Raw genomic sequence first — 23,554 nt, 5'->3', positions numbered from 1 at the left:
CCACTTATAGTTGTTTTGTGCATTGGTTGTGACAGAACCTGTCAGTATGTGGGGAAAATAATGATAGTTATAGATTATAAAATGAGATAATTGTTGTAGTATAATGCTGGGGCATTCTCTTTCCCATGGGAGATGTGGACTCTTGAGGTTTGGAGTTAACTTCTGCCTCACTGTTCCTTCTCCTGTACACGCTCCATACCCAAGTCATTCCTGTTGGAGGTAAGAAACACATCCTCAGTTGTAATCTATTATGAGGTTTGGGAATAAGTAATGGTTTTCATGGTGGGCCTTTATTTTTAGCATATGATGCCCTTCGCTATCTCTTAACCTGGTATAGAATATTGGGGATGATGAGTGAACACTTCAAAATGGCAATATTTCTCATTCTCCTCTCTACCTGGTCTTGCCCGCAGATTGGAATTCTAGCTTAGTTTTCTTCCTTGTGCTTTGCCAGGCTTACCTACCTACAATCTGAATCTCCTCTAGGGTACGGACCTGCCCTAGACCTTAGCATGGGGCTAGGACATTAAAGCCATCCTAGTTATTTCCTTTCTAGGACTAGATCCTGGTCCACACATCTCCAGCAGCAGCGGCTCTTCTGACAGCAATCAGAAATCACGGCTTTTCTTATCACTGTTGTGCCTGCTGTAACAAACCTCTGGTACTAGATCGTATCTGTACAGACCATGCACTGAACTAACTAACTTGCCCTAATCCAACCTTTGCAGGAAACCCTGCTGACTTAGCAGTTAAGTGTTGGGCTGTTAACTGCAAGGTCAGCAGTTTGAATCCACCAGGTGCTCCTTGGAAACCCTGTGAGGCAGTTCCACTTTGCCTTATAGGGTCGCGTGGCAACGGGTTTTTTTTTTTTTTTTTTTTTAAGTGCTCTCTGAGCCTGTGTTTCTTAGCGTATTTGCATTAGAATCATCTGGAGGTTTTTGTTAAAAATTCAGATTCCTGGGCTTCTCTTCAGGTCTAATAAATGGAAATGTCTGTGTTAGGGATGGTGACCAGGACTCTGCATTTTTAATAAGGTGATGTTTGAAAACCATTGACTACAGCCCTGGGCTGTGCCCTTGGGTTTGGGTTTTGCTCTGGAATCTTATTTTCTGTCCTTTTCCTGCTTTTATTGCTGTGACTTTAAAATGCCTGATATCTGACCTTTTTAGGGTATGGAATATGGAATTTGTTAGAGATACAGAAAAAACATGGTGGATGGGTTCTTAGCAAACTGGGCTGGTTTTCCCTAATATACTACTTGTGTTACTAACATCACCCTTACTGCAGTTTTCTTCTTGATCTAACATTAGAGTAAGAATAAATGTGAAATAATTTTCATAAAAGAGTCTTTTAAAAAATTAAAAAGCACCTTATAAATGCAATGTATTATTTAAAAACAGTCAGTTAATGAACTTATAGCCTATTTGTGGGTACTCTCCAACTTGCCCCCTGAACATAGTACAAAGAAAATGAAGAACATATTTTCTTCCCAATGGAAGCCCATAATGGGGGATAGCATGCACACATAATGTCACAGGAAAGCGTTTGGGGCGGGGGGGGGGGGTCCTGATTCATGTCCCAGACATGTTCTTTGGTAATATAATCCTGAATGCCCTGGGAGATGCCTCTATGAGTTGGAATCGACTGGACAGCAATGGGTTTGGTTTAGGTTTTTTATGTATTTATGTACCAACCATTGTATCTATCAATGTGTCTATGACTCTGTGTATTCCTCTCTGTCAGACACTTAGTATCCATCATGTCTATATTTATCTGACTTTAAAGTAAGTGCGATGTACCCAGAATGTTAGCTCCATGAGGATAAAGGTTTTTGTATATTTTGTTATTGATATATTTCCAGTGCCCAAACAGTGTCTGTTACATAATAATCGTTCAATAACTGTTTGTTGGCTGACTGAATGGTTGATTGAATGAGGTTAATCAGAAAAGACTTCCAAAAAATGATTCAGGTGAGAGAGATCTTACGGGTGCCCATAGATGGGTTGGGAGTGAGTGGGGGAGAGGGATGAACTACAAGATAAAATTGGTCTTAGCAGTGAATGTCTCTTGACAGTTCTAGTCTACCTGCTATGGGCCATATCAGTAAGCAATAAATAGGGGTGGTTATAAATGTATTTTTTTGGCTCAGAGAATTTTTTTCCTTTTATATCTGAGACCATTATGAAGTGTGACTTACTTAATTCTGTTAGAGGACATAGGCGTAGGAAGGCATTTTAGGGTTGGGAATTTTCTTCCTTTAGAATTGTGTCTGCATAACAAATACATCTGATACTGGCACACATTTTCCAAAGCAGTACTTTTGGTTTAACTGTATCATAATCTCCTTTGTAATTTCATTTTTCAATCTATATAAAGAAAGATAGATTTTTCTCTTAGAAACTAATGTTCTTGTTGTTGTTAGGTGCTGTCGAATCGGTTCCGACTCATGGGGACCCTAGAGGGCAGAGTAGAACTGTCCCACAGGGTTTCCAAGGAGCAGCTGGTGGATTTGAACTGCTGACGTTTTGGTTAAAGTTAGCAACGACAAAATTGAACCAGCTTCTGGTCATAAGCCACTCGCACACAGCCAGGTTTCTAAGTACATCTGGAAATGTAATTTGGCAATCATTTGGTCTATATTCTGTGTGAATTTTTAGCTGTTAAGAAACTACTTATACATTATTGCAATTTAGTTTGTTGTCTGTATCCCAGTATTGAAGGACAGTGAATTCAGGTGTAACATCTAACAAACATTTATTGAATGCTTTGTATGTGCCAGGCCTTCTTACAAGTTCTGACGATACAGGTCAACATTCCTCATATAGCTTACATTCTAGTAGGGGGAGGGGTGACAACAATAAACACAGAGAGGGTATATATATGAAGGTAATTTTGATAGTCATAAGTACTGAGATAACATTAAAACAGATCAATGGGACAGAGAGGGCCAAGTGGTGGAAAGGCTATTGTGATCAATGGTGGCCTTCCTGAGAAGGTGACATTTGAGTTAAGACCTAAATGATGTGAAAAAGCCAACCATGAGAAGAACAAGGGATAGAGGATTCTGGCTGAAAAAGAGAAAAATATAAATGCCCTGGAATGGGAACTAGCTTGGTATGCTAATTAAATCATTCATTCATCCCTCTGTAGAAAATATTTGTTGAATGTCTCTTCTGTGTCAGGTACAACATGGTGTAAAGTGCTGGGGAGAATGCTGGCGAGAAAAACAAAATGATGGTGAACAAAACATCTTGGGTATCAGGTCACACAGAGTTTATGTTTTAGTAGGGAAGGAATAAAAAAATAAACAAATAAGAAAAGTATCAGATAATGATAAATGAATTAATAGTGAGAGAAAATTAATATGGAATAATGTGATAGAATATTTTTGGTGGTTATCTTAGGTTGAGGGGCCAATGAATGTTTTTCTGAGTAAGCGATCTGTATAATAGGGATGTGTCAACATGAGGCTCACATTGTGTCACACATCCCCTAGCCGTCTTCCAGATTATGGGTTGAAACATAGTGAAGTCGGCTGACGATCATGTGTGACTCCTGGAGAGTTACCTGCAGCCTGACCTCTTTCTCTTCCACTCATGAATGTATACAGGAATGCAAGTAAGTGTAACTGTTCAAATTTATCAAAAGAGGAAGCAATTAAGCTAGGTACTTTATCATTAGTAGCAAATTACATGCAACTCTTCTGTGATGGTAAGGTTGTGTGTCAACTTGACTGGGCCATGATTCTCAGTGGTCTGACAGTTACATAATGGTGTAATCTGGCAGTTGTGCGATGATGTAGTAGTTATCCTCCATTTTGTGATATAAGGTAGTCATCTTCATGGTGTGATCTTATGTGATCAGCTAATCAGTTGTAAGGGGAGTTTTCTCATGGGCGTGGCCTACAGCCAGTATATATGGATGTTTTGGCAAATCTTGCTGGCTTTTGATCACTCTGGATCTTGCATCTGGCTCATTATCATCTGATCTCCGGTTCTTGGAAATTGAGCCAGTGACATGCCATATTGTCTGCTGATCTTGGATCCTCAGCCTCCACAGCCCTTGATCCAGCAGCCTGCTGTCTGACCTGCCAATCTTGGGTTTGTCAGGAGAAGCCTCCAGCCTGATGCCTAACCCATGAAGTCGAGACTTGCCAGCCTCTACAACTGTGTGAGCCATTTCCTTGAGATAAATCTCTCTCTCCTTCTCTCTCTATATATACTTTACTGGTTTTGCTTCTATAGAGAACCCCGCCTGAGACATTCCCTAACCAAGAGTTTTGGATATTGATGCTAAAAACAGCTGTTCTAATAATATTGGATATTTAATTCAAAGTTCTCACACATTATAAACTCTTTGCCGTCAAGCTGATTCCGACTCGTAGAGAAGCTATAGGACAGGATAGAACTACCCCATAGAGTTTCCAAGGAGCGGCTGGTGGATTCTAACTGCCGTTCTTTTGGTTGGCAGCTATACCTTGCCCTAGCTCTTAACCACTGTGCCACCAAGGCGTCTCTCACATTATAGGGAATAAAATTCTATTTAAATTAGTTCAAATTAAAGGGTATTCATTGAAAGGAAAGACCAGGGACAGGAAACTGAACACAGTTTCTACACATGGAAGACGCTGAAGAGAAAGGGTCTATAAGCATCTCTGTCCTCTCTACACATCTGCTCCATCTGTTTCTCCTTTCACATAAGCTTTTTTTTTCTTACTCGTGGGTTCCTTTGTCTCTCCATAAATTTACATTACATGTAGCACTGGATGACACGAAACTAAATTGGACTCAAATTCCATAAGGCCTATAGTTTTAGTACTCACAGTTCTCTGACTGATTTAGTCTGACAATGACCCAATTCCAAATTTCTTGGAGGGAGGATATGATTTTCCCAGCTTGAATTAAATATATACCCTGGTCCAATCAGCTGTAACTTGAAGAGGGGAGCAGGGTATAGGGGCTACTTTGCACGTACTTGTGTGTGGTATTTTAGAAAATAATCACTCCCCCATTATATAAAAGTCTTTAATGAATAGGTCATATTTTAAAAACTGGAAACAATGCTTACAAGGTTACCATTTTGATTGTCTCCTCCACAAGCCTCAATTATGATCCCCTCATCTCCTTACCCTCTTTCTAGAAATGAACTTAGTTTGGAGATATGCATACACCCACCCACCCACCTACCCACACACACACACACACACAATAGAAAATATTTAATATTATAAACATTTGTTTATCCATCTAACCAATATTAACTGAATGCATTGAATAAAATGGACAAAAGTCCTGCCTTTACGGAGTTTTACATTCTAGAGGAGACATATAAACATAAACCTAAATACATAAGTACATTATGTAATATTTGAGAAGATCGTAAGTGCTATGTAGAAAAACAAATTACAGAAGATAGGTAAGGAATAAATAGGTTGGTCAGAGAACAGATCAATGAGAAGGTGGTGTTTGAGCCAAGACTTGCAAGATGTCATCTAGAGAAAAAGAATTATAGATGGAAGGAACAGCAAGTGAACTGCATGTTCAAGGAACATCAAGAAGCCCTGTGAGTCAGAAGCAGAATGAGCAAGTGGGAGAAGAAAAGGAGAGGTAAGGGTGATTAAGGCATGTGGGTAACTGGGAGAAGGAGGTAAGCAACTGATCATTTGGGGTCTTATTAACAAGTGTATGGTTGTTATTCTGAGAGGAAAGTTTTTCGACCACCCATTTGTCAGTTTGTCATACTGTGGTGGCTTCCATGTTGCTATGATGCTGGAAGCTATGCCACCATTACTTCAAAGGCCAGCAGGATCACTCATGGTGAGCAGGTTTCATTGGAGCTTCCAGAGTAAAACAGACTAGGAAGAAAGACCTTGTGATCTATTTCTGAAAACCCTATGGACCACTCTGAAATATTGTCTGATACAGTGCTGCAAGATTAGCCCCTTAGCTTGAAAAACCCACTGCCCTCAAGTCGATTCTGACTCATAGCCACCCTGTAGGGCTTCTACAGGTGTAAATCTTTATGGAAGCAGACGGCCACGTCTTTCTTCTGTGGAGTGGCTGGTGGGTTCAAACCATCAACCTTTTGGTTAGCAGCCGAGCACTTTCACCACTGCAGCACCATGGCTTAGATTGGAGGGCACTCAAGATACAACAGTGGACTCCAGCATACCATGGATCATGAAGATGATGCAGGACTGGGCAACATTTAGTTCTGTTGCACGTGGTGTCACCACGAATTGGAGCCAACTCAACTGCAATTAACAACAACATCAACAGCAGAATGTTTTGAGCCTGGAAGGTTTTGAGCCAAGTCACTGTGTTGTGATTTACATTTCAAATGGGTCACCATGACTGCTCTGTTGAGACTAGGCTGAAAGTTGTTGGGCAGCAGGCAGGAGGTAAGAATTCAGACAAGATATCATAGTGACTTGGACAAAGAAGTAGCAGAAAGGGTATTGAGTAGAGGTTTTGGATTGATTCTGAAGGTAGAGATGAAGGGTTTCTCCTGGATTAGATATGAGATGTGAGAGAAAGAGAGGTCAAGGCTAACACCAAGTTTTGACCTTCAATAATTGGAAGAATGGAGTTTTATTTATTAGCTGAAATAGGGAGGACTCTGAATTTCTTTGTGGTGTGTGTGAATGTGAAAACCAGAAGGTTAAGTTTTAGGTATGTTAAGTTAGAGATGTGTTCAGACACTTGTGAGAAGTTGTTGAGCAGGCAGTTTGATTTATGAGCCATTAGCATATCAATACATTTAAAGACTTGAAATTGGATGAGACTATCAAGATATTATTGTAGATACAGAAAAAAAGATGTGTAAGGCCTGAGTCTTGGGGGTCTCCAACATTTAGGGGTCTCGGAGTTATGGAAGAATCAACAAAGGAGACTGAGTACTAGTTGGTCAGGAAGGGGAAAATCCAGGTAAGGATAGTGTTCAGGAAGCCAAGTGAAAAAAGTCTTTCAGGAGAGAGTGATCACCTGTGTCAAATATTGATGACAAACCAAGTTAAATGATGATAGAGAACATCAAGGTCTCCATTGGATTCAGTAACATGGAAGTTATTAGTGACCTTGACATGAGCAGTTTCATTGTGGTGACAGGAATAAAGAGCTCTTTTGAGTGCGTTTGAAGGACACAATAGCAAGAGAGGAACTGGAGATAGCATATAAGATGAAAAAAAAAATGACATCATGATATCCAATTGCATTCTGCAAATTTGTCGCCAAACAATATGTGCTAGGGATTCATATTCCTTTCTCTTAGTTATTGCATAGTTTTTCATTATGTGAATGACCACAATATATTTAGGATATTCTCTAAATAAGTTTTAACAGCAAGAATTTCAATCATCCTTCTTTATTTCAACCATCTCACTTTATTTACTGCAAATTTTCAACATGAAGTTCTCACTGCAGCTAAGCTGTTGTCCACACTTGTCCCCACAGAGACTGTTCAAAACGCAATGGACCTTTCCTGCTATCTCTGGGTTTCCACTGAATATTTAGTCTATATTAGTGTTTTTTAAAGTGTGTGCCATCATGCGTCTGAGAAACAATGGGCTGAACAATGTTAAATTGGTTTCTTTGTGTTAGCCTTTAATAGACTAACAGTTTTTGTGAATTTCCAAGAGCTATATATTTTTTTTTTTTTTACTGTACAGTGTTTCTCAAGCTTATTTATGGAGTCCCTCACTGAACTAGAATTCAAGGGAATATGCTTTGGGAGATGATAATCTATATTATTTCTCACGGTCCTTGAACTTGATGAACAAGATATGCACCAAATCTATTTAATTTTTGCACATGAAATTGGCCTGCATGTCTAGAGTATGACCTCCCAGAAGGCAGGCATTTTTCTATTGCACTCACCAAAAATTTATGTATATCTCAGTTTATAGTAGACAATGTTGTACATATTGGTTCATGGAAGTGTATGTTTACTCATTGTTCAAGAAGAAGTGGAAAGACATACATCATTATAAATTGCTGGTGGGAATGTAAATTAGTATGACCTTTAACACAATGATTCCTGTTTTAGGTATTCATTTCTTAGGCTTACTAATGGAAATGATCTGAATACAAGACTATTAGTGCAGTAGTTATTTGGTATTTTAATAATATCAAAATAGCAGAAATAGCAGATTTGTCTATTAATAGGGAATTAGATAAACATTTTTACAATGAAATCTTGCGTAGCTGTAAGACAGAATAGTGTTTTTTTTTTATTGACAAGGGGATTCTAAGACAATATTACATGAAGATCAAGGTGAAGATGAACATGTACAGTGTGCTTCCTTTTACTTAAAAAGAGAAAAAAGAAAGATAGTTGCTTGTATATGAGTAACATATCTTTGGAAGGAAATACAAGAAACTGGTCTCCTTGGGAGGGGAATTGGGAAGCCAGAGGAGAGATGAGAGGAAGATTTCCTTTTTTCTTTACTGTTCATCTTATTGTATCTTTTGAATTTTATATCATGGGTACTTATTACTTATTAAAATATAATTTAGATCAAAATAATTAAAAATAAACAAAAACAATGAAATAACCAATTTATTGGAAGGAATCTCAAAAAATGACTTCTCTCTCTTCCTTGGGTTAGGGCCAGCACTAAATAGGCAAACACAGTTCTCTGCCTCACGAGAGACACCAGTTCAAGCCACAGATACCTTTGCCAGGAATATGTATAAATACATATATATATATTTTTTCAAAACATATTGTCACAATTTCAAAATCACCTCTAGCTCTCACTTTCCTTTGTGCTAAAGAGTGAAGGTCTTCTTTTTAAATTGTTGTTTGGGTACCAATGTCCAGGGTGAGCGTTCTTATTTTCAAGTGCTGTTCTCTCTACTCTCAAAGCAACTCATTCTATTTTGGAATGCTTTGTAGCTGTAAATCTCTTTTAGTTCCAAACTCTCTCTTGTAAAGACAGGAGCTGCCTCTCTCCACCCTCCCACATGGCACAGCTGCTTATGAGGCTTGTAATTAATGAAGACTTTTGGCTAACAATTGCACACCCAATGACGTTGCAGGCTCGTTGAAAGAAGCTGAGGTGGGGGGCAGCAGTCACTGGGCTGGGGCCTCTAGCTGTGCACTTTGCCACTGGACTGGATTGGCTATTGTCCTTTCAGTAAGAGAATTCCTGAGAGCCCTACTCGTATCGTTTGGGTTAATTACCTTGGAAATTATGAAGTTATAAATTTAAGAGGAATGTTATGCATAAATTAGCTTCTTCTTCGGACCCACTTAAAGAGTGCATGTGCACTCATTGCCATTGAGTTGATTCCGACTCATAGTGACCCTGCAGGACAGAACTGCACCATACGGTTTCCAAGGGGCAGCTGGTGGATTCATACTGCTGACCTTTTGGTTAGCAGCCAAGCTCTTAACCACTGTACCGCCAGGGCTCCACTTAAAGGGTAGTAGTACTATATTCTCTACAAATCTTCAGAAATTTTCAAATCAATTTTTTGTACTTGTTGATTTCTATTTCCACTTACTTATAACATGACAGCTTCTGTAGCAAACCTCACTTTGATGGTTTTGATACTGAAAGCTTGATGTAGAGCTAGGGTTGAAAACTCAGAGGCCTGTGGGAACCTAAGTGGGCACAAAAACAAAGCAGCTCCGCGTTAGAAATCACTGGAGAGAGGTAAGCACTGGAGGATGCTCTGCTCCAGGCAATTGGTGTCATGAGAGAATTCCCACCTCGTATTAACAATAAAAAAAAAAAAAAAAAAATTTTTTTTTTTTATTAACAATATTCCAGTGTTTCAAGAGAAGCTGGACATCTGGATTCCTAAGTGACATCTTCCAGCTTGTAAATGTTGGCAACTAATTCAAGTTTTTTTTTTTTTTAAAAGCACACTGTAGCCCAATAGGTTGCAGCCCAAAGTAAACACATCTGCAGGCTTGATCCAACCCCAGGGCAGTAGTTAAAGACGTCTGGTCCAGAAGACTCAGTGGTTATGGCAATGGTTCGGAACCGGTTCTTCAGTGACTTAACAACTGGTTGCAAATGATCTAAATGTTCTTAATTACAAGCTGTTCTCTCCATTTCCTGTTTTTGTAACAAATATTAGATAATTTCAGCCTGATTCTTGAAATCTGATGCTTAAAAACAGAGTGACCATATATCCTTGATGGCCGGGACAGCCCTGGCTTAGGTCTAATTATTAACATTTTTCCTTTTTTCCCAACATGCTCCAGTTTGGACAATATAAGGATGCCTTAACTAAATGTCTCTTTTGTCCCCCCTCTCCTATTTTTTGCTTATATTTTTATTTCTTCCTTTTTTGAAAAAAGCCATCATGGAGCATTTTAGATATATACAAACTGGACTATCAGTTGGAATCCACTCAATGGCAGTGGGTTTTTTGTTTGTTTGTATCAGTGTTTCAATAAACCACTAATGTAGCTTCATCCAGAGTCAAAAACTATCAACCATGTTTCTTCTGTAACCCTCACTTGCTTCTTTCTGCATATCATTTCATCCATAATTTCTTAGTCCCTTTAATTCAATATTATCTAAATACCTGTCTAGTAATAAACAGTTAAATTTTACCCTACTTGGTTTCGAGTTTTTCTTACTTTTCCTAACACTTTCACTTCTCATTTTCACCTCCTTCTCTTCTCTACTGTCCAGCATGAGCCTGTCCTTTTATCCCTGAGTCCTAGTACAGAGACATTTTATTAGCATTTCTGCAGCACTTTTCGGGAGTCATTGAGTATTTTTCTTTTTTTATTGTACTTTAGTTGAAGGTTTACAAAACAAACTAGCTTCTTATTAAACAGTTAGCACACATATTGTTGTATGACATTGGTTAACAGCCCTACGACATGTCAGCACTCTCTCTTCTTGACCTTGGGTTCTCTGTTACCAGCTTTCCTGTTCCCTCCCATCTTCTAGTCCTTGCCCCTGGGCTGGTGGGCCCCTTTAGTCTCATTTTGTTGTATGGGCCTGTCTAATCTTTGGCTGAAGGGTGAACTGTCATTGAGTATTTCTTGCTGCCTTGGGGGCATACCAAATATTCCTGTTGAAAAAGATAAAAGAGTATTCTGAACTTTATTTGTTCTAGTTCTTCAACTGCATCCATCTTTTCCAAATCTTGATTTCCTCATTGGTTCCTCCCTTGGATGAAATGTAGCGAAATTATCTCATTGCCATGGTACAAAGTTGGCATAGTCTTCCAGTTTCCAACTCTTTAAAGAAGGGTCAGATCTTTTTATGTATCGTAGACTAATCTTGGGGGACAATTTCAAGGTTACTTTCACTTTTTGGTGGAGAATGTATATTCTGGGAACTATGTCCTTTGAAAAAACTTCACGAGTCGCAAGTGATCAGAAAGAGAGAGAGGGGCAAGCAAGACTGTTCAATTTTGATAACTTTATTAAGTACTCAAAATACTTTTTTTTTTTTTAGGATTTTCTTAACAGTTTACATTTTTAGATGAACATCTATGAATGCACTTTATATGTGTTTATATAATTAGATAGTACAAATAATTCTTTCCTCAAATGAGCTTGTTTTGTTTGTATTTTGTGTATCTGGGAACATGGAGTAAAAGTATCTTACATTTTTACTCCTTTTTGATTTACTTTTGCGCTTTTATATTTTTCTTTTCTAGTCATCATTTTATTACGATTTTCTCTTTTACTGAGCCTTTCATTATTATTTTTCTTCTTAACTTTGTATACTCATAATTTCCATTTGCAAGCTTTTTCCCTTTTTCCAATCTTCACACAAGTCTGATTTCCACATTTTCTGGATACATACACTAGCCATGAATTCATAATAAGGAACAGACTTTATCCATTTTAACCCCAAGTAAAGCGTTAAACTTATTTTTGATGAACATTTCTCTCTCATATTAGATTGAAAGCTACTGGAGACCAAAATCTCAATCTTTTTGCCCTCTGTGAAAATGTATAACATTGAGTTTGAATGTGGTAGCCTCTTCAAATATTTTTTGAGTTAAAATCTAGATAAGAAAATAATTTTTTAGTGTTATATACTTGATGACCAAAATAAAAGTAAATACATATGTATAAGTAATAACTTTCATATTAAAATATTTTTTAAAATTAGCAACATTAATGGAGTTCTAAATAAAGTATGGAGCCTGGTGGCAGAGTGATTTAGAGGTGAACTGCTAACTAAAAATTGGTTGTATGAATCCACCAACCACTCCTTGGAAACCCTATGGGGCAATTCTACTCTGTCCTGCAGGGTTGCTATGAGTTGGAATTGACTGAACTGCACCAGGTTTTTTTTTTATTATTATTAACATAGAAAAATTTTAGCTACAATTCCACCACTCAAATCAAAATGCTTTTATTAATTCATTTTTCCTTCCAAACCTTAAGTATAAAAACCAAACCCGTTGCTGTTGAATAGATTCTGACTCATAGCAACCCTATAAGACAGAGTAGAAATGCCCCATAGAGTTTCCAAGGAGCACCTGGTGGATTCGAACTGCCAAGCTTTTGGCTAGCAGCTGTAGCTCTTAACCACTACGCCACCAGGGTTTCCAAACCTTAGCTATGAGGGCTTATAATTTCTACACAGTTATAATTATTGGTATATGCACACTGTTTGTTTTTAAAATCAGCTTTATTGAGGTGTAATTTACCTAAAATAAAATACACTCATTTTAAGTGTACATATTGAAGAGTTCTGACAGATTTATATACCTATGCAACCACCTCCACAATCAAGACGTAAAATATTTTATTACTGCGTTCCAATCAATCCCCCACAGCTCTGGAGCCTGGCAAACACTAATATGCTTTGTTTCTAGATATTAGCTTTGCCTTTCCTAGAGTTTCGTATCAATGTAAACATATAATATGCAGTCTTTTACACGTGGCTTCTTTTGCTCAGTATAATGTTGCCACTTATATTAGTAATTCATTCCTTTTTATTTCGGTGTAATATTCAGTAGTATGAATATACAACAATTTGTTTCTCTGTGTATTTATTGATAGACGTTTGGGTTGTTTCCAGTTTTGGGCTATTATTACTAAAGCTACTTTGACCATTGGAGTGCAAGTGTTTGTTGGATGTATGTTTTCATTTCCTTGGGGTAAATATTTAAGAGTGGAATTGCTGGTTCATATGGTACGTGTATATTTAACTTTATAGAATTTGCTTAGGGGTACCATTTTAATTTCTCACCAGCAATGTATAACAGTACCAGTTTCTTGACATCCTCATATGGTATATAATTTTATTATTATTTAACATCATTTTATAATGCATCTTAGTCTTCACAATTTTTATATTTTGAATATATATGCATATATATGTGTGCGCAGGTGTAGATACAGTTACAAATGTACATACAGACATAGATATGGATATAAAACAAAAAGCCCGCTGCCTTTGAGTTGATTCCAACTCATAGTGACCCTGTAGGACAGAGTAGAACTGCCCCTACAGGGTTTCCTAGGCCTTAAATCATTACAGAAGTAGACCACCACTTCTTCCTCCCGCCTAATGGCTGATGGGTTCAAACCACCAACCTTTTGGTTAGCAGCCCAGCACTTTAACCACAGCACCACCAGGGTTTCTTCCTCAGGTATAGGTATTTTTCTTATTCCATTGCTGTACAGTCAATTCCGACTCATAGCGACCCTATAGAACAGAGTAGAACTGCCCCATAGGGTTTCCAAAAACAGGCTGGCGGATTCAAACTGCTGACCTTTTGGTTAGCAGCTGAGCTCTTAACCACTGCACCACCAGGGCTCCAGATATAGATATATTTAATTAATGGAGAAAAAAGTGCTAGCTGGTAAAGGAATTATTCCTTTTCAAGTTATTGATATAAGGGTCTGTAGCCTTATTTGCTAGTTAGCCTTATTTGTATCTACAAATTTTCTAACTAGGACCGGCCCTTGATGAAATTGAGGAACAAGTAACGGTTTTGTTTCATATCTCATCTTTCCTCTTGGAGTACAACTCCGCTTCCTGTACCTCATCACCAAGGTGTCTGTCATTATAAGTTGCACCTCTACCTCAGTTTTTCATCCACTTTGGAACAAAAGTTATTTTTTTTTTTAATACTTTGCGCTCCTGATTTGTATCTAACATACTAAGCCTTTAAACCAAAAAACCAATCCCATTGCCATAGACTCGATTCCAACTCATAGCAACCCTATAGGACAGAGTAGAACTGCCCTACAAGATTTCCAAGGAGCACCTCACAGATTTGAACTGCCAACCTTTTGGTTAACAGCTGTAGCTCTTAACTACTATGCCACCAGGGTTTCCACTAAGCCTTTAGTGACGGAGATTTCAAGTTGTATATACAAATGGTCCTTATTCATGTGTTGTTTGAAGAATTATCTCTTCCATTGGTTAAGTTGGAAACCCTGGTGGCATAATGGTTAAGAGCTACCGCTGCGAACCAAAAAGGTTGGCAGTTCAAATCTGCCAGGCACTCTTTGGAAACTCTATGGGGGCAGTTCTACTCTGTTCTATAGGGTCGATATGAGTCAGAATGGACTCTACAGCAGTGGGTTTTAGTTTATTGGTTGTATCCCTGAGAATACATTTGTTCCTATCTAGATATTCTCTGGCTTTTGAAGGTGTCTAATTCCCACCATGCAAAAGAGTATGTGGAAGAACAAAGCATCCTTTGTGTGTTGTGTGTGTGTGTGTGCGTGTGCACGCACACGTTCTCCTCCATGTATGCACCAACATGTGTTTTACTGTCCTGGAAAGACAAGGTGTCTGTCTCTGATATCTTCATAATATTCCAGTATAGGGTGAGTTGGATACAAATTTCCCACTCTGAATTTTTCTAAATTCTCTAATCCTTATACAGTCCCTTCTTTGCCTGGCTGAGAAAACTGAGTATAAGCTTTCCTGCCTTGGTGAACTTATGTTCTCTCAGGTGGTTTGAATTAGATACTGCAGTCCTCAATCACTTAATCACAATTCTTAGTCACAGACTAGGTCACAGCCAAACAGTCAGCCTCAGGGGGCGGTCAAATTCAAGATCGGCTTATTAGCATCAGCCTGACCATGTCTTTGTCTTTCTGTTCCCACAGTTGTGTGCAGAAAGTGCAGAATTCTGGCTGCTTTACAAAACTTACTATTTCCCTCTTTAATTCCCCTTAGTTTTTGGCTATGGGGCAGCTAGAAAGGAATGGACTTTGGAGTCAAACAGATCAATGTAGGTATGTATGTATGTATGAATCGATCTATCTACTGTCTTCCCCTCTTCCTCCCTCCCTACCTTCCTTCCTTCTTTATTTGTTCATATGTTACTGAAAAGGAAATGAAAGAGTGTGGCAAAATTTCAAACAAGACAAGAGAGTATACAATGGAAAGCAAGTATCCCCTCAACCTCAGGCCTCTAGACTCCTCCCACAAAGGCAACCAAGGCTAGCGTTATCTTATGTATCATTTTATAAATTTCCTATTTATAATCAAGCGTATGTTTGCAGGAGGCCTGCTGGCTCAGTGGTTAGGAGCTCAGGCTGCTAACCAAAAGGCCAGCAGTTCAAATCCACCTGCCGGTCCTTGGAAACTCTATGGGGCAGTTCTACTCTGTCCTGCAGGGTCGCTATGTGTCGGAAACTGGGCAGCAATGTTTTTTTTTTTTTTATATTTGCAGATATTTATATTATTTTAAATAGCTCAGATAGAAACAACCTTTTCGGTATCTGGCATATTTTGACTTAAATTATGTCTTGAGTATTTTCCAAAACAGTACACACAAACCCACTTCATTCTTTTTAAAGACTGTGTTTGATGGCATAGCATTCTACCATCCAGATATAGGTTATTTCCAGTTTTGGAAAAAATTATTGTTTGTTATTAAAACAGTACTGCAGTGAGCATTTGTATAGATGCTTGAGGATAATCATAGGAGACACCTCTAAAGTGGATTGCTGAGTCTAAGCATTTACATTTTGATCCAAACCCAAACAGACTGCTGTTGAGTCAATTCCGACTTGTAGCACCCTCCCTCTAGGACAGAGAACTGCCCCACAGAGTTTCCAAGGAGTGCCTGATGAATTCGAACTGCCGACCTTTATCGTGAGCAGCCGTAGCTCTTAAACACTAAGCCACAAGGGTTTTACATTTTGATAGTTATTGCCAAATTGTCCTTCAAAGAAGTTGTATTCACTTAGCCTCTACAACAATGTTTGGAGTGTCAGGTTTCAGACTATATGCAATCAAGCTTTTTGATCTTTACTTCCAAATGTATTTTTCTTCAATAAAGAGGAAGTAAACATTGTCTCTTCCTTTCTTCATTCCTCCACTACCTTTAATTTTTTTTTTAAACACAGAATAACATTCTAAAGGTGATAACTTATTAGAGTTAACCACAATTCCAAATGTTGACTATGTAATCCCTCCTTATAAGGAGGAAACCCTGGTGCCATAGTGGTTAAGTACTGTGACTGCTAACCAGAAGGCTGGCAGTTTGAATACCCCAGGCACTCCTTGGAAACTCCATGGGGCAGTTCTACTTTGTCCTATGGGGTCACCGTGAGTCGGAATTGACTCGATGGCAACCGGTTTTAACCTTATAAGGAAGAAAGAGGTGTTTCTCTGGGCCTACATTCGATTTCCATGCTTCAATCGCTCTTTGCTTTAACTCTGCCCACATACTCGTAGGCAGAAGTTTTAATTGGGCGTTCTGCTTTTTGAATCTCACGTAGAATGTCCATCCAACTCATTTACCACAAAGTAAAAAAAAAAAAAAAGAGAGTGAATGTGGCCATTAGAGTTATGAATAATTTGAGTCAAATGTAAATGTGGAAAGAAAAGAGGAAAACCCTGATTAAGTACACCTTGCCCTCTGCCATGGAATACAATACACATTTACAGTGTTAATTATTTCCACTATCTATTTAAAAGCTGTGAGATTGAAATATGAATATGTTAGGTCTTTAAATACTAATTTACTTAAAAAACTGCACTTTATTAAAACATCATTATGCATATTTTAAAGCTAAAAGTCTGTGCTATGCAGACCTAGATGTAAAATTCTCATTCATTGTCCACTGAATGTGAGGGAAATTGGATTTGTCAGGAAGCTGATTGATATCTCGAAGTGTTTTGTTTTCAGTGACTGGCACTGCCGAGTTACAACCATCTATCATCTAACAGGTAATTAGTCAGATTTTTCATCATGAGCCTTCAATCCTGCTGTTTTATTATTGAAATACTGCAAACCAGTAGGCAGTTTGAATGCAGATAAAGTTCTCTGTCATGGTTTTAAGGACAAAGACAACATTTTGCAATTCAGCAAAGTGAGTTTGAATAAAAGTCACCGAAATGTACTTTTGGGTCTTACAAGGAAATAAATAGGAAAAACGTAGTCTGGTATCCCATTTGTCCTGTACAGGGACCACTGAGAAACTTGCTTTTTATAAAGACAACCTAATACCTAATACTCTCTGAAAAACTTGCTTTATTATAACATTTTACAAGTAGAAAGTTAAACAAAAGATTATAGATGGCACACACACCTTCCTCCATTTTCCAAGATATTTTGAGATGGTGAATAAAAGCAATTTATAATTAGTGGTAGCTAAAAAAAAAAAAAAAAAAATTTTTTTTTTTTTTTTTAAATATTATGAAGGAAACCCTGGTAGCATAGTGGCTAAGTGCTATGGCTTTAACCAAAGGGTCGGCAGTTTGAATCCAACAGGCACTCCTTGGAAACTCTATGAGGCAGTTCTACTCTGTCCTATAGGGTCACTATGAGCTGGAATCGACTAGACAGCAATGGGTTTGGTTTGGTTTTTTTAATCACGAAAACCTTACTCTTCTTAGAAATATTTTTGCACAATGAAGTTTAGAAAATAAAATAATTGGAAACTCCAAAGATGAGTTATTTGTTTATTCTTGTACAGCTTTTCATTAAACAAGCTTGCTTCTGAAGTTGATGCTAAGATACTTTTGGGAGCTTTTTTTTTTTTTACACAGTTTATAGATCTAGGGAAGATTATTCATAATACTGACATCTCAGTAAGAATGGTAGCTTAATACCATCAAATATTATTTTCTTGACTTCATCCAAAATCGTTTATCATTCAGAGAAATGGATCACAAAATAACTCTGTATTCCAAAAAGTCACAGGACACCATAGTCATTACCTTTTAATGAGTTATGAACATCTCTCTTCCTTCAAACTTCCTGATGTGGGAACAAATACATTTACATACTTTCTCAAATCTGAGTTACATGATAATTTTCTTTAACCCAGAAAGTATTGTATATGCAGCACATAAAAATGATATTTGAATTTACCAGATCAAACCACTTTTTAAATTTTTTTCTTTATTGTGGTAAATATATATGTAATAAATCGTTTGTCATTTCAACATTCTTCACGTGAGCAATTCAGTGACATTGGCTATATTTGTCATGCTGTTCAATCATGGTGACCAGTTATTTCTCTCAGTGAATGATAGATTTTCCTAGAAAGAAACATTTTATGTAATTGACTTTGCTTTTAACATATGAACTACATTCTAGTTTTGTATGAGGATTAAATGTATAATTTTCATATGTCATGTATAATGTGGACATTCCATAATTTCTATGTAATATGTACAATATAATATCAAATATTGGCTATATTGCTTGAATGCTGATATTATAAATTTTTCTTTATTAAAGATACATGAATGCATACGTGTCTCTGTGTTTCTTTAAATAGAATAAGCTTTGGTGCTACCATTAACATTTCATAAAAAAATGAATACCAATTTATTAAAAACCATGATTGCTTACAGTATCTTATACACTGTTGTAAAAATATTTGTATAAATATTATCACACAGAGAATAAAAAGTTAAGCCAGTGGTTATAATACAAAATAAGCCATCTTGTTATGTAGATAAATAAAATATTACATACACTGTTCAAAACAGAGAATGTGTGGTAACTTGGATAAAACCACAAATCTCTATTCTCATACAAAATGCAAAGTTACGAATTTCTTGAGAATTTTGTTTAGATAATATTTATGCAACACTAAATGAACTCAAACTGAAGCCTTAAGTCAAATTCCAAGCTTTTATAAGCATTGAGATGGAACACATATATCCTGTTGGTGTGGCCCATCCTAACTGAGTGTACTGAATTTTACTTCTGGTTATAAGAGAATAGAAATTTTTAGATGTCCATACAGTTGACCACTTGACTACAGTGTTGTATAATAATAATTATTCTTAATAACCAAGATTTATTGGGTGTTAGTTTCATTTGCTCATTTAACGTCCCCATGAAGGAAGCACTTGTATCATTCCCATTTTGTGGGTGAGACACTGAGGCTTAGAGAGATTAAGTAATTTGTTTAATTTCAAATAGCTAGTAAGGTGGTGGAGATCGGATTTGAATTCAGGCACTTTGGTACCTGTCTTAGGCACTTAGTCTCACTGTCTGCTAGTGCCAAAGCATAATATGACTCTCACGCTAAGCACTTCTCTGGTCACATATTTTGGAGAGACCAAGTCTATAAAAGTCTTCATGGCACCAATGAATGGCATGTGTTGCTGTTGTTAGGTACTGTCAAGTCGGTTCCTACTCATAGAGAGCCTATGCACAACAGAAGGAAACACTGCCCGGTCCTGCGCATTCCTTACAATCATTGTTATGCTTGAGCTCATTGTTCCAGCCACTGTGTCAATCCACCTCGTTGAGGGTCTTCCTCTTTTCCGCTGACCCTGTACTCTGCCAAGCATGATGTCCTTCTCCGGGAACTGATCCTTCCTGACAACATGTCCAAAGTATGTAAGACGCAGTCTTGCCATCCTTGCCTCTAAGAAGCATTCTGGCCACACTTCTTCCAAGACAGATTTGTTCGTTCTTTTGGCAATCCATGTTATATTCAATATTCTTTGCCAACACCACAATTCAAAGGCATCAACTCTTCTTCGGTCTTTCTTATTCATTGTCCAGCTTTCACATGCATATGATGTGATTGAAAATACCGTGGCTTGGGTCAGGCGCGCCTTAATCTTCAAGGTGACATCTTTTTGCCCTTCAACACTTTGAAGAGGTCCTTTGCAGATTTACCCAATGCAATGCGTCTTTTGATTTCTTGACTCCTGCTTCCATGGCTGTTGATTGTGGATCCAAGTAAAATGAAATCCTTGACAACTTTAATATTTTCTCCATTTAACATGATGTTGCTTTTTGGTCCAGTTGTGAGGACTTTTGTTTTCTTTATGTTGAGGTGTAACCCATAGTGAAGGCTGTGGTCTTTGATCTTCATTAGTAAGTGCTTCAAGTCCTTTTCACTTTCAGCAAGCAAGGTTGTGTCATCTCCATAATGCAGGTTATTAATGATTCTTCCTCCAACCCTGATGCCCCGTTCTTCTTCATATAGTCCAGCTTCTCGGATTATTTGGTCAGCATACAGGTTGAATAGGTATGGTGAAAGAATACAACCCTGACGCACACCTTTCCTGACTCTAGACCAATCAGTATCCCCTTGTTCTTTCCAAACAACTGCCTCTCGATCTATGTAAAGGTTCCTCATGAGCACAATTAAGTGTTCTGGAATTCCCATTCTTCGCGGTGTTATCCATAGTTGTTATGATCCAGACAGTCAACTGCCTTTGCATAATCAATAAAACACAGGTAAACATCCTTCTGGTATTCTCTGCTTTCAGCCAGGATCCATCTGACATCAGCCATGATATCCCTGGTTCCACGTCCTCTTCTGAAACCAGCCTGAATTTCTGGCAGTTCCCTGTCGATATACTGCTGCAGCCTTTTTTGAATGATCTTCAGCAGAATTTTGCTTGTGTGTGATATTAATGATATTGTTCTATAATTTCGCCAATGCCTTCAGAGCAGCTTGGACTTCTTCCTTCAGTACCATATGTTCCTGATCATATGCTACCTCTTGAAATGGTTGAACATCGACTAATTCTTTTTGGTATAATGACTCTGTGTATTCCTCCCATCTTCGTTTGATGCTTCCTGCATCATTTAATATTTTCCCCATGGAATCCTTCACTATTGCAACTCGAGGCTTAAATTTTTTCTTCAGTTCTTTCAGCTTGAGAAACACCGAGCATGTTCGTCCCTTTTGGTTTCCCACCTCCAGCTCGTTGCACATGTCATTATAATACTTTATTTTGTCTTCTCGAGAGGCCCTTTGAAATCTTCTGTTTAGTTCTTTTACTTCATGAATTCTTCCTTTTGCTTTAGCTGCTTGACGCTCAAGAGCAAGTTTCAGAGTCTCCTCTGACATCCACCTCGGTCTTTTCTTTCTTTCCTGTCTTTTCAGTGACCTCTTGCTTTCTTCTTGGATGATGTCCTTGATGTCATCCCACAACTCGTCCAGTCTTCGGTCACTAGTGTTCAATGCATCAAATCTATTCTTGAGATGGTCTCTAAATTCAGGTGGGATATACTCAAGGTCATATTTTGGCTCTCGTGGACTTGCTCTGATATTCTTCTGTTTCAGCTTGAACTTGCATATGAGCAATTGATGGTCTGTTCCACATTTGGCCCCTGGCCTTGTTCTGACTGATGATATTGAGCTTTTCCTTCGTCTCTTTCCACAGATGTAGTCAATTTGATTTCTGTATGTTCCATCTGGCGAGGTCCATGTGTATAGTCACCGTTTATGTTGGTGAAAGAAGGTACTTGCAGTGAAGAAGTCGTTGGTCTTGCAAAATTCTATCATTTGATCTCCAGCATTGTTTCTATCAGCAAGGCCATATTTTCCAACTACTGATCCTTCTTTGTTTCCAACTTTCGCATTCCAATTGCCAGTAATTATCAATGCATCTTGATTGCATGTTCAATCAATTTTAGACTGCAGCAGCTGATAAAAATCTTCTATTTCTTCATCTTTGGCCCTAGTGGTTGGTGCGTAAATTTGAACAAGAGTCGTATTAACTGGTCTTCCTTGTAGGCGAATGGATATTATCCTATCACTGACAGCGTTGTACTTCAGGATAGATCTTGAAACGTTCTTTTTGATGATGAATGCAACACCATTCCTCTTCGAGTTGTCATTCCCAGCATAGTAGACTATGGTTGTCTGATTCAAAATGGCCAATACCAGTCCATTTCAGCTCACTAATGCCTAGGATATCGATGTTTATACATTCCATTTCATTTTTGACGATTTCCAATTTTCCTAGATTCATACTTCGTACATTCCAGGTTCCGATTATTAATGGATGTTTGCAGCTGTTTCTTCTCATTTTGAGTCATGCCACATCAGCAAATGAAGGTCCCGAAAGCTTTACTCCATCCACGTCAGTAAGGTTGAGTCTACTTTGAGGAGGCAGCTCTTCCGCAGTCATCTTTTGAGTACCTTCCAACCTGGGGGGCTCATCTTCCAGCACTACATCAGACAATGTTCCGCTGCTATTCATGAGGTTTTCACTGGCTAATGCTTTTCAGACGTAGACTGCCAGGTCCTTCTTCCCAGTCTGTCTTAGTCTAGAAGCTCAGCTGAAACCTATTCTCCATGGGTGACCCTGCTGGTATCTGAATACCAGAGGCATAGCTTCTAGCATCACAGCAACACACAAGCCCTCACAGTACGACAAATTGACAGACATGTGGGGGAATGGCATATAGAGTCATCCTTTTTTTTTTTTAATTAATTTTTATTAAGCTTCAAGTGAACATTTACCATTCCAATCAGTCTGTCACATGTAGGTTTACATACATCTTACTCCCTTCTCCCACTTGCTCTCCCCCTATTGAGTCAGCCCTTTCAGTCTCTCGTTTCCTGCCAATTTTGCCATCTTCCCTTTCTCTCTATCTTCCCATCCCCCCTCCAGTCAAGAGTTGCCAACACACTCTCCAGTGTCCACCTAATTTAATTGGCTCACTCTTCATCAGCATCTCTCTCCCCACCGCTGACCAGTCCTTTTCATGCCTGCTGATTTGTCTTCGGGGATGGTTCCTGTCCTGAGCCATCAGAAGTTCTGGGGAGCATTGTCTCTGGGATTCCTCTAGTCGCAGTCATACCATTAGGTATGGTCTTTTCATGAGAATTTGGGGTCTGTATCCCATTGGTCTCCTGCTCCCTCAGGAGTTCTCTGTTGTGCTCCCTGACAGGGCAGACATCGATTGTGGCCGGGCACCAACTAGTTCTTCTGGTCTCAGGATAATGTAGGTCTCTGGTTCATGTGGCCCTTTCTGTCTCTTGGGTTCTTAGTTGTCGTGTGACCTTGGTGTTCTTCCTTTGCCTTTGCTCCAGGTGGGTTGAGATCAATTGATGTATCTTAGATGGCCGCTTGTTGGCATTTAGGACCCCAGGCGCCACATTTCAAAGTGGGATGCAGAGTGTTTTCATAATAGAATTATTTTGCCCATTGACTTAGAAGTCCCCTCAAACCAAGTTCCCCAGACCCCAGCCCCTGCTCCGCTGACCTTTGAAGCTTTCATTTTATCCTGGAAACCTCTTTGCTTTTAGTCCAGTCCAATTAGGCTGACCTTCCTTGTATTGAGTGTTGTCTTTCACTTCACCCAAAGCAGTTCTTATCTACAGATTGATCAATAAAAAGCCCTCTCCCTCCCTGCCTCCCTCCCCCCTTTGT

This window comes from Elephas maximus, chromosome 23, assembly GCF_024166365.1.
Source record: "Elephas maximus indicus isolate mEleMax1 chromosome 23, mEleMax1 primary haplotype, whole genome shotgun sequence".
In the NCBI taxonomy this organism is placed as follows: Eukaryota; Metazoa; Chordata; class Mammalia; order Proboscidea; family Elephantidae; genus Elephas; species Elephas maximus.
This window is presented reverse-complemented; position numbering follows the sequence as displayed.